General features: G+C 42.1%; 1 protein-coding gene across 7 annotated transcripts in view; it reads left to right on the forward strand.

Moving 5' to 3' along the window:
- Positions 1 to 89: 89 nt before the first annotated feature.
- Positions 90 to 12480, forward strand: part of PTPN5 (protein tyrosine phosphatase, non-receptor type 5) — a 138571-nt gene continuing 126180 nt past the window's right edge. For 2 of the 7 annotated variants that reach the window (XM_019552217.1, XM_019552222.1), the window contains exons 1-2: positions 815 to 1039; positions 1704 to 1797. The gene's annotated coding sequence lies outside the window, so the exon portion shown is untranslated. Of the gene's footprint in view, positions 147 to 620; positions 705 to 814; positions 1040 to 1636; positions 1798 to 12480 lie in introns of those variants that run through there. The other 5 variants (XM_019552220.1, XM_019552225.1, XM_019552226.1 and 2 more) reach the window with 4 other exon arrangements.

Genomic DNA, 12480 nt, shown 5'->3' on the forward strand with positions numbered 1-12480 from the left:
CCCCTCCTTGCCCAGCTGCAGCCGTCCCCACTCCCGCCGCTGGTGCTGGAGGCGGAGCCGCCCCGGCTCGGCGGGGAAACGGTGGGCGCTGGGGCTGGGGGAGCCTTTGCTGCAGCCCCGGAGGGCGCCAGCAAGCAGCCCCAGAGGTGGGTCACGGCAAGGGGGTGGGGGTCTGGACACACACTCACTCGCACACCCCTCCTCATGCATCTCTCTGCAAAGCTGCCCGCGCCCCCGGGTGAGCGGCGACCCCCCTTCCCCGGCCTCTCTGTTGCCCCCTCCCCGCAGCGCTGGACCCGGCGAGGTGCAGAGGTTTGGGGACACGGGGGGAGGGGGAGGGAGATGTGTCACATTCGCATTAGCGAGCCCGGGGAGGAAATGCCCCGGCCCGCCCAGCCCTGCCCCGCGGGAGTTGCTCAGGCGCTCCCGTGGGGGGCGCAGAGGGCCCCGGGGTTTATTTCGAGGTGTCCCCGCTGCAGACGGCTGGGCTGGGCTGGGCTGTGCCGGCCGGCTCCCTGCTCGATGGCGGCGCTGGCGGGAGGGAGGGCAGTCGGCTGCGGCGGGGTCGCTCGGCCGGGGTGCGGCGGGACAGCGGAGCGGCTTGGAGGGCAGCTCTTCAGGGGTCACCTCGGCTGCACGAGCCTCCTCCTGGGCACGGGTGCCTGTTGCGTGTGGGCCAGGTCAGGATCCGCTGCTGAGCCCAGGTCTTGCTACTGTTGATCTCGGGGTGGGAACCACTGCGACGAGCCGAGGGTCTGGGTCGTGTGCGGGGGCTCCTGTAATCACTGCTAAATTTCAAAGTGTGGCAGCTGGACTGGCTTTTCTTGCCTGGTGACAGTTGTGTGCCCTGGGGGAAAGCTTTGGTTGGTTTGGGCTGCACGTTGAGGTCCTCTGTTTCCCCAGTGGGAAGGATGAAGCTTTCAGGTTCATGCCAGGTTTTCACTGTCTTCGGCCCCCCATGTTGCCCTGTGTAGGGTCTGAACAAAAAACCCACCCTTGCTTTCCAGGAGACCACTACAGAATAGCAGAGTGCGGGGAGGTGTGTTAATACCTTGGGACTAAGTCTTGTAATTACTCACTTGCATTTGTACTTCAGGTCACTGCCATTGAAGCTGGTGGGAGTTTTACCACTGGCTTCATTGGGAGGAAAACCTTGATCTTGCAAAGCGATGTGTGTGGGGCTGGTTTCAATAGATCTACAGCAGCGATTCTTGGCCAGGGTGCTGAGAGAGCCTTTTAAGGGTGAGACAAGGTGGTGTGCAATAGTAAGTGTTTGGTGTGCAGGCACTTATACAAGATAGGCTCAGAGATTTCACTGGGAATCTGTACTGTCAAAAACAGACCTGTTGTGGTCTTTCTGAGGGTGGTTTTTTTTTTTTGGCCGGGGGGTAACAGATTTGCTGTATTATTTTTTCCTGGTCAAAAAAAAACATGCAAAAGCTAATGGCTGGCATTTTCCTAAGGGTGCCTTAATGCTTAACAAGGGGTGTCTTGAGTCTAAAACAGTTGCTTACCTTTACTCCTGTGTAAACCACTGGTTCTCACTTGCTGAAGTGCATAACTTTGTTTTGCTGAAAGTGAAGTAAGATTAATCTTCTGTGGTATTCATCTTTGTTGGTTTCAGCTCCATTCAGGGTGAGCTTTACATTTTGGCCAGCTTTGGGATCTAAACTTTGAAAGGAGCATCTATTGTTCCTTGATAGGAAGAACTGCAAACTGGATGTCAAGTCTATAAAGCAAGAAAGTTTTAGGAGCCTTGGAACAGCAGCCTGTTCAACCAAAAATCAGAGAACCAAGGTATTGTTCACCTAATTAAATAACACCACATTCTCTGCCAGAATGTCACCAGGGTGCTTGGATTCCATTTTTCTTATATTCCCAGTAGAAAGTTGCTTAATTCATTGGGCAAAATTAAAAGAAATAGAAGCAAAGTAGTCTCTACATTTCCTCAGCCCCCTACAACACCAGAGCCAGGGCTCAGAATTTCAGGGGAGGTGTCAGCGTAGGCCCTGGAAGGAAACCATTACTTGCTATTCTGATTTATAACGCCGTTTCTCAAAGGATCAAAATAAATGCATCCTCTTCAGTCTATTGATTTAAATTACATGTACAGCAAATGCAGTCCTCTGTGAAAATGTAGGCCCTAATTTACCCCCACTCTCTGACTCTTCTACATAGGTGGGAAGGTGTGAAGCAGACATAAAGCTTTATTTAAAAAACGAACCACCTCCTCTGGATTCCCTTACAGTAAGGGAAGCCCTGCATGGGATAGAGGTATCACAGTGGCACCAAAAACAGGGATAACTGAGTAAATTGCACTGAAGAATGGAATTTGTTCAGAGGTTTTATACCCCCTGTGATTACAACAGTGCAAAGATTTTTGGTACAAGACTAGTGAAAGCAGTTCTGGCTATTCTGCAAGCCTTCAAAGTACTGGTAACACACCCCTATGGGATGAGGAGGTGGGGGGCAGGGTGTTTTCAAATGTTAGGCCAAGTTACTGAAACAGTCCCTGTAGATAGATTGTAATGTTTTACCTTACAATGTTAGGTCATAAGCTATCTGAGAGTTTTATTTCACCCAGGGGAGTTAACAGACCCATTAAGTCAAACAGCATCTTGCATCGAACAGTAGATTCAAAAAGCAACAGGGTAAGGCCATATGAATACAGAGCTACATACTATGCTTGATGACCTAATCCTAGGCCCATTAATGTCACTAAAATAAGATAGAAGCTAGTCTAGTTGGATTAGTGCAATCTTGTATTGAATTTAGTCATAAAATTGAAGAGCTGGTCTTACGGATATGTTACAGCATGCCCCGGATAAGGTTTGCTGTTTTTCGTTTAAAATCTTTTTACATTACTGCCTCGCTGCAGAGGAGCTGTAGTGTTATACCAGACTTACCCTGACACTTGGAGCTTTAGCTATGACTCTTCTGTTAGCATTAAGATGAGCAATCTCCCAAATAATAAGAGGTCCAACATTCCCAATTCGTTAACATACAAAAATGTTAAGCAATAGGCAGTCCATGTTGAGATAAAAGGTTGATCATTGTTTTTTTAACCAATATGGTTAGCTCCCTTCAGCACCCATCTAGATGGGAACACAGGGAAGAGAAGAGGAATCCACTAAAGATGTGAAATTAATTCACCAATTAAAGGGATTCTCCATTCCCAGATTGAAGTGGTATCATTAGTTTAAGGTAATTTATAGAAGAGTTTCCCTTGCTGTGTTGACTTTGCAGTTGTTACAGACAAAAACTCCCACACTTAAAACAAGTGGAACCATTTTCTTTAGGTTTTTATCCTACTGTGTAGGCTGTTTTTACATCTGATCATTATTTGGCACAGCTTCTCACATGATGACACTGCCTTTCGTCTCTGTGGCACAGGAACAAAGCTCATCCCCTATTCACCATGTGGTATATCCAGTAGAAGTAGTCATTTTGTAGAAAAATTTTGATTTTAGGTTTTGGGTTTGAAGCATGTCCATTTTAGTAGGTTTTGAAATTCCTTGCAATAAAGTACATGCAGGAGCAAGTCAGCCAAACTGATAACTGGCCTTTGTTCCAGGTATATTCAAGCAAAATAGGGTAAGATACTATTTATATTCTTTTGCCCCCACTTTGTATCTCAATTTTGCTTGTCTGCTTTTTGTTTAGATTACAAATTAAATAGGACTGTCAAGGTGTAAAGACAACGCATGTTTTCCTCTTCAGCTTATGCATGCAGAAGTTCTACAAGCTGTTCCTTGCCATACAAATTATGTGGATATTTATGTAATGCATATAAAGGGCTTGGCACATTAGGTCCCTGAGGTATAGAGGTACTTTTGCATTACAAACAATGCTGTGCAGAAAAGGCAGGTAGCTTGGAAGTCATTGAGAAGCTACAGTATACAGTATATATACAATATAGCTACAGTACACTTTGGAAATCTCAGTTAGATTTACAACAGTACATGGGATTTTTTTGGCACTGTGGTCATCTTAGTTCAAACTCCTGATCTGGTAAGGATATGGAGCCAAATCTTGGCCCTATGATTTTGAATAAGTCTTGTAAAAGATAATATAGCTATAATTCTCACATTATGGGTTGAATTTTTGGCTCCTGCATACATCTCTGCACCACTGGAGAGATTAGACAAAGGACCAGCTGGGCCTGTCAGGCCCATGCACTTGTCTGATACCTATTCCTTTCACCTATGTCTTTCTGCACCCCTGTTTATTCATCTGCTGTCTGTGGTACAAGTCCTCAGATGCAAGTTATTTGGAGCAGGAATTGTCAGTGACATGAATATTGTCTAACTATAGTAAATATCCTAAACCCAGTTTGGGGTTTGGAATCACTAATGTAATGGAATTTAACAACTGTTCCTTTAGGCTAGTTTTATAGTTAAGGAGTGTTCTCTAGAATGCTCTGTATTCTAAACAGGCCCAATCTGGTATTATTGTTAGTTTCTTGTTTTGATCTTAATTTGTTTCTGCTACAAAAGCTCTTGGCTAATTTGATCTTGGGTATTTCTAATGTGTCCATGCTATATCATCTCTATGATATACCCATATTTATCCCTAACAGAGATTTACACACAGAGCAGATGTATCCATTTACTAGAACTTCTTCCTTAACTCTAACTCACCCTGAGGGTACGATCAACCCACTTACAATATAAGCAGATTCTGATTTCTCTTCCATAGCAAACACACACCTTCAGCCCAGGCCAGCCAAGCATCATTACTAGAGCTATCAAGGAACTTTTTCCAAAGACAAATGAACAGGTGCTGTTGTGTTCACATAGCAATGAGTGATGGAATAAGAAGTGCTATCCACATAACAATTTATAAGCGCATTTTTGTGCCAGGATGTGCTAACGTTGTAGTCTCGTACATGCCATAGGATCTAATTTGTTTTGAATTCCACAGCTAGAACTAGTGGAGACCAATGTGAGGTGCATAAAAAATACACCTTTGGGATGTTATTGATTGCAGGTACAGCCAATGTACATTTCCTCATAACATATGGTGTTACATTAGTATTGTATTGCTGGTATCTTTGGGATATGCAAAGCTTGCATGGCATTATATAAAATGATGCAAACTGAAGTTCTTACTCATATTCAGGTACGCTTATGACAGCTGTCAGACTTGCTTGTTTGTACCAGGGGATTGGCAACCTATGGCCTGCTGGTGCATTCCAGCTCTCAAAAAGATTTTATTCAGTCTGCCAAGCATGTTTGCAAGAGGTTGTTCCATCTAGTGGCTGCTGCCAGTTGGCCACCTTTGTCACCTGCTGTGTTAATTCAGCCTGCTGTTAGTGAAAATGTGTTGACTCCTGGTTTAGACTAAGCAAGTGGTATAATTTCTGTCACTAGACTAGCGGTACAACTCTGAATCTGGATGTTAATAGATAAAACTTTACTGACGTACTAAGTAGCATTCACAATGCTGAAGCTGACAGTTTGGTGCAAGCTAAGGCTCCTTCCTAAAGGGGAGGATAGAGAACAAAGGCTTTGCATTTCTGGCACAGAGTGAGAGCATGAGGCAACAGTATAGTCTGAAACAGGATGTTTTGGGATGAGAAGAGTCTCTTGACTTTTAAAAAAAGTCATGAAATTTAAGAAATCAGAGAGAGGGCCAGGTTCTGTCCTCAACAGCTATGTAAACCTGGGGCCTTCTGTTAAATTAAAACTAATATAAACATAGAATAAATTGACTTTAAGGGGCCACATGCTGATTTAGTCTCTACATATGTACATTTACACTGACTCACTTAAAAAATCAGTGAAACAACTCTCCTTTTACACTAGCATGCTTGAGATCAGAATAGGCACCATTATCTAAGACCATTTATTTTTCATGTACAGTGTCAGCTGCAGAACTAAGAAACATTAATTCCCAGTTAACTACTATGTCTTGAAATGGGTGTTTGTTTCAAAGGGAGAAAAACCTCCTCTGCAGAAGTTTTATGAAGCTTCAGTCCACTTGCAACAACGGTTGATGAGGAAATTGCAAGAACCCAAGGTCAGGAAAGAAATTGGTAGTTATGGCCCTAATCTGGCAGGCTGTTTCATGTAGATGGCCTGTGCACTTGTACAGATTTCTGTTACCAGTGGGGCTCTGTGAAGAGTCCCATCAAGAAGGAGCAGTAGTTGGCAGGATCAGGAGTCTATGGAACTAGCAAGGAAAATGAATACTGTAGCTGCAGGGTGCTACATGCTTCTAACTCACGATGATAAATACAGAATATAAACCTGTTCTACCTTTTTCCGCCTCTTTCCCACTCCCCCCTAAGGGCAAACTTCCAATTATTTGTGTTAAGGGGGGAAATGATTAAGTTTTTGTAGGTCTTGTCATGGAAAGTACAAAGCTAATGGGCTTGATTCAATCATCTTCACAAGTGGAAGAATCACAGCTCAGTTTTCCAGGTCCTGCCACCTTTGTTATTAGGTGTATTTGCTAACTAGGACCATAACAAGGAGTATGTACAGAAAGCAACCTTGCAAAGCACATTTCTATTTATAAGTCACCAGAGAATTACGTCAGTAAATTTTCCTAGGTAGACAAGTTCTTAGTCAGAATTACCCTCCCCCCACACAGATGTGTCTAAATTGGCCAAAGAGACCCAAAACAGCTAGAGAATACAGGTAATCACAAGGACCATCAAAACATGCATATTTTGGTAGCAGTTTATATTTACTTCCGTAAAGTGATACAAGAAGCTTATAGCCCAAATCTTCACTGCCTTGTAGTTTTATATACATGTTCAGTCATCTTGCAAAATTGTCAAACCTTGCACAGGTATAAATAATACATCTTGTCGAATTATTGGGTCGGGTAGGGAGATTGGCCCCATAACAAAGTGTATTTGACTGAAGTTGGCTAACTTAGGTCTACAGATCAGAAGCTGACATTTTCTTCTTGTCTAGGATGCCCACCCTCTTCAGCTTCAGGGGCTCAGACTCAAAGGTAGTGTAAATGTAATGGAGATTACCATGTCATTAGATCCTGCTAACAGATGGTGGGTTGCACTTATTACTTTACGGGAACCAGACTTAAGTCAGTGAGAGCATAAAATTAGTTTTAAGTAAATGGTGATGAAGTGGAAATTCAAGCATGGATGGGCACCAGTGGAAAAGCAACCAGGAGGAGACTGCAAGGAAGTGCAGAATGATGTGAAATTATTTTTCAATGGAGCTGGTTAAAAATAAAGAGAGTCTTTTGTAATGACTGACAGATTCAAGCAGTCTTTATTGTTCTGTTCTTTAATAGTGGTCAGAAAAAAAAGAGAGACATTTAACAAGACATCCAGTAGTGAATTTGTGGGTTCAAAAATTTGTTGGTTTTGTTTTTAAATGACAGGACAGGAAATTTCTAGCTTTGATTATACATTCAATTTTAAAAAATCAGGTTTTTTATTTAAACATACTATCTCCAGAAAATATTAAGTACATTGTTCAAAGGTGCTATTCTGTTTATACCCATGATTACTCATTTTTGCTAATGGTGTATGCACATTGCTAAGGGCACATACATGCGTACATTTTGTAAGTTCATCTGTAGTTACCTAACCTATACTTGCTTACTCTTAATATGTAACATGTAAATTAACTTTTTTTCATCTTCTTCCCCCTTAAGTAGCCCCAGGCAAGTTAGATATATGAAGAAGTCCTTCTGTTGTCTGATGCAAGTATTCGTCTCTGGCACCAGGTGCTCAGGTGCCTCAGTTTCCCTTCAAGCCAATCCAGCCATCTAAAGTTTGTGTTTTGTTCTCTAGGTAGCCAGGCTCATTAACCGTGTTAATAGTCTGTTAGTAGTGTGGCTTTCCTGCCAAACAAAATACCAAAGCAAGGAGGAAACAAGCTGCTGCCTTCTCCTGCATGAAGAGCCTTACCATCTCATCTAAAGGGTTCACAAATACCATTTTGTTCCCTTGAAATACCTAGCCTCTGTCTTATTCTGGCATCTTCTAGACTTCAACAATTTCTTCTCCTCCCCAGAGTTTCTTTAAATCTTTTAATAGAGGTGTTTTCATGGGGTGTGTGAAAGGGAAGCCCAGAACTGTACCAAAACATTCACTTAAAGATGAGTCAAATTCAAGAGAAATAAATTAGTAAATAAATTGTATTTTAATTAACAGCACCCAATTAATTCCTTATACAATTACAGCATTCTACTTTTCTCTGTCTAGCAATATTCTTTACCTAACAAATAATTTAGTAATAACTCATTAAGAATTGACTCACTCTTATACAGATGTAGTTTACTTTTCAATTTGTGATAGGTTTTTGTTTGTTTGTTTTACTTCCTTTGTTGCCTTCTATATTTTCAAGAGGAGGTTAGACCACACTCATTTGGGATGGTTTAGTCAGGGATGATCTTGCCTTGAGCAGGGGCCTGGATTAGATGACCCGATGAAGTCCTCCCCTTTGTATTAAGTTTTCCTCCTCTCCTTCCCACCCATTTGACCTAATTCTTGGCCTTTTCAGAATAGACAAATAGTTTACCTTGTATAAGTCCTATTTTTCTTCATTGTTCCTTCCTGTGCTAACCTACATACTTAATCTGGGCCTACAAACGCCCAGGAACAGGCTCTGGTAGTCCTGTAGCCTCCCCTGAAGTGCAAGTATGCATTCTGGTATGGACTGTTATGTGCTTGTTGTAACTGTTACTTCTATTCTCCCAAGAGAGCAACATTCATCCCCCAAACTGAGAGAAACTCATCTAACTTGCACAAGCCATGTCTACACATGTGCTTTACTGTGGAGTACACTAATTAGCTGCAGAGCAAAGCACCACTGGGCACATTCACATGAAAAGCTAACAGCGCAGTGGACTATTCTCCTGTACACAAGCGTGGCGTGAAAAAGCTATGCTAATGCGCAGCAGAATTAGTCTACAGTGCATTAACATCACTTAAAAAGCGTGCGCCTGTGCTAATGTGCAGTTGCACTGATTACAGCACATTAAGTTAGTATCTGTGTGATTACAGGTACTATGCTTAATGTGCCATAATTACAGCACACTAATGAACATGTAGGCACACCCACCATCTACATGTGATGGTATTAGGCTGCAATAAGCTAATTAATGCTGCAGTAATTTAGTATTGTCAGGGACAGTACTATTTTACAGGAGGGTAATTTGCTGCAATTAAACACATGTAGGCGCTGACCATGGGCATAAATTGTGCCCAGTCAGCCTGAGGCCAGACTTCTGCCTGCTGCCTAGCTACATGGCTCTGAACTTTCAGCACTCTCATGCTCCAGCCAGCCCCTCTGTTGCCTGGCACTGCCATCTGGAGCTTGGGACTGACCCTTCCTGTGTTCCCTGCCAGCTTGGGCCTTCTCCACTCTAGCTCAACTTGCTGCTGTCCCAGGTGCACGTGTAGACGCTGTGCCCAGGAGTAGTTTACTTCAGCTCAAAATGCTATGGATTTTAGTGCTTTTTGTTAATTGCATGTGTAGATGCATCTACAGTGAGCAAACAAGCCCTTAGCTTTAAGAGTGTCTTACACTTTTAGCAACTTTTTGGTCATGATCCTAGAGCCAATCCAGCAAGCAAAGAGGAAATTATATACAGCACCTGGAAACTTTTAGAGGCATGAATCTCTCAAAGACCCCAGAGGTTAGACTTTTCTTCTCTCTGTAGGAGAGCCTTCTAAGTCTAGTTTCTTAGAGAAGTAGGACACCAGGCTTCTCAGGAAGGCCACTATCTCTTCTCTAGAACAGTAGCAAGATACGCTTTACTGGTGAATTCTCTCTGTACAGGTTCCTGGAATGCAGTTCCTCGTTTCTTTTCTGTTTGAGATGCCAAATGTTTCCAGAGGAGCCAAATACAATCCATTATATACTGTCCCTGATTCTAGCTGGTGCTATTAGGAGTATTTCAATTCCAAGGTGATTTTTGCAGACATTGTCGCACAGTCCTTTATTTAGAGAGATTCCTTATGGGTTCAGTCCAAAGTCCATTGAAGTAAATGGAAATGGTTCTGTTGATTACAGCAGTCTTTGGTTCAGGTTATCTATTTGAAAGCTAAGATTCCAAACACTCAGCTACAGCTAGCTAAGCACTGACCACAGTCCTAACAGTTCTTAAGACAACAACATCTGATCAGAACTGCACATAGTGATGGTGGAAGGAAGAAACCCAATGATGTGCCTCTTCAAAAAAAAAAAAAAAGGTATAATGAATTAACAAACATCAAGGACTAAACAAAATTGTTTTATGTCATTCAAAAACTCGGATAGCCAGGTATCCGACCATGCAAGCCTTTTGCTTCCTAGCCCTGACAGCTTGTGAGATTTTGTAACTATAACAGTCACTGGCCCTTTACATCAGGTCAAAATGCAGGCTAATTACTTGAGTTATTCCAACACAATACCTACAGACATACCCTTGCACCTATGCAGAGCCCCATTAGTAGCAGCTGAGTCTGAAAGTGGAGTCAGAAGACATACCCTTGTTTGCACACTTGCACAACTGGGGAACGCTCTGGAAAAGACAGAATCCCTAGGTCCTGTCTGTACCACCAGAGGACCATGATGGGGAGTGCCAGAGTGAAACCTTCTGGGATGCTCAGTGTGCACTATGCACTGAAATAGACAAAGCAGAGGTATTTTAGCACAATAGTGCATGGAAGATGCAGAGAGCTTAGAGAATGTGGTCCCTTGCTAATAATGTCCATGCCACATGCTATGTCCCAAGAGGATCCAGCAGGTTTCATGGACATACCATGATGTATTGTAGTACCCCCTGGCACAGTCTTTTGATGGTGTGGACAGTCATGCATTTCCATGCATCCTGCATCAGCCCCTGCAGATTGGTATTTGTTACGTTAGAAATGTTCGTTACCACTGGACTTAGCCTTGAGTACAAAATGCTGTTTCCAGTCTTACTGGAGTCTCATAAAATTCTACGTATCTATTTGATTATTGGGGTTTTCATTTAGTTTCATTTCAACTTGTGTTAATTTTGGAGGTGAGCAAAATATAATCCATATTTTCTCCAGTTGAATCCAGTTATTCTGGTAAAGTGAATCAACTTTGTGTCTTAATTAGTCTGTTTTCCTGATGGATTTGCCATCCTGGTTTAAAATGAAAACAAGGTTTTGTTCCCTCTTTGCTGTACATCTTCACTAGCCTTGACTAGTTGAATATTGCCAGGTCAGTTTGTTTTCTTTCCAGTAGCATCTCTCATTCAGTGTTATAATAGCATCTGTGCCATCATTTTCTGTTTCAGTAACTGCACTTTGCTTGCCTGGGGCTAAGGATTCTCTGTCTCCTGTAGAAGATGAGCCTTTTTGTTGTCAGTAGGAATCACTGCCACCATTTGACTACACTGACCAGTGAGTCTGTTTCTTTAAATTGAGAAGGTGACCAAGGGACACAGAATACTTCGACTAAGTGGCTTGTTTTGGTCCCTCTTTAAATCAGTGTGCAGATGTTTACAAGAAAAGACTCAAACACAGACAAGATTGCTTCTGTGAAACTGTGGACATGACTTCTTGTTTTGGGGAAGCTGTTGGGATTTTGCTTATAGCTGTGATTTAAAAAAAATACAGTCATGTTAGCGTTAGTTTATTTTGCTAGTGACTGCATCCTGTTTTTCAGTGCCCATTCAGAATAGATAGTCTGTGTTAAAAATTAAATTGATTTAAATTTTGCCTTGAATTATAGAGAGAAATTTTTCTTCAGTAAAGTTGTAATACAGCACTATGCATGCTCTGCCTTTTGCTAAAATGTCAGCGTCCAAATAACATTTGTACTTTTGATAGTCTTGTTCATATTAAACCAGCCAGTCTTCAGATTCTACAAAAATAAGTACGGTATCCTCTAGGTCAAATAATTACCAAAGTGTGTAACAATTCTCCATGTCTAAGTAATTAATACCCTCCAACATAACGTGGACTATTTATTCCTCCTAGTCATACGCACTGTAATATATTCTTATGCTTCATTTCTTTCAAGTCCTGAACATGCTGTACAGTTCTAATCAAAGGCTAGCTAGCAGGGAACTAGTAATGAGTTACAGCACATTTTACTTGTATGCTGCTGGTATATGTCCAGTTTAGAAAGGTAGTGTCCAAAATTTGCCATGTAATAAATTATGGGTAATTTCAATCCCATTCTCCACTGGTAACATTGCAAAAAATAGCATTACAATTGGCAACAGTCTCAGCAGAGAAAGCCAAGGGCTAAATGACCTTAAAATAAACTAACCTCTCATCTCTAGAAGCAGTTCCTTTTTAAAACCATGGTTGGGGCATGTTCGGGGAGGGAATATGGGGAAACTTGTGCTGTTACCTGTTCTGACAATAAATGGAGGCCTTCTTTTACTTGGCTGTCAATCATAACTATACCACTCAGACCAGATTGCCTGCAAAATGTTTTTTAAAAGACTTAAAACTATTTGTTTTTCTTTGGTTTATTAACATTGTATTGGCACCAAAACACAGGAATTGCATATCCCTTGTGCCTGGGT

This window comes from Crocodylus porosus, unplaced genomic scaffold (genome assembly GCF_001723895.1).
Source record: "Crocodylus porosus isolate Cpor-Errol unplaced genomic scaffold, CroPor_comp1, whole genome shotgun sequence".
Taxonomy (NCBI): Eukaryota; Metazoa; Chordata; order Crocodylia; family Crocodylidae; genus Crocodylus; species Crocodylus porosus.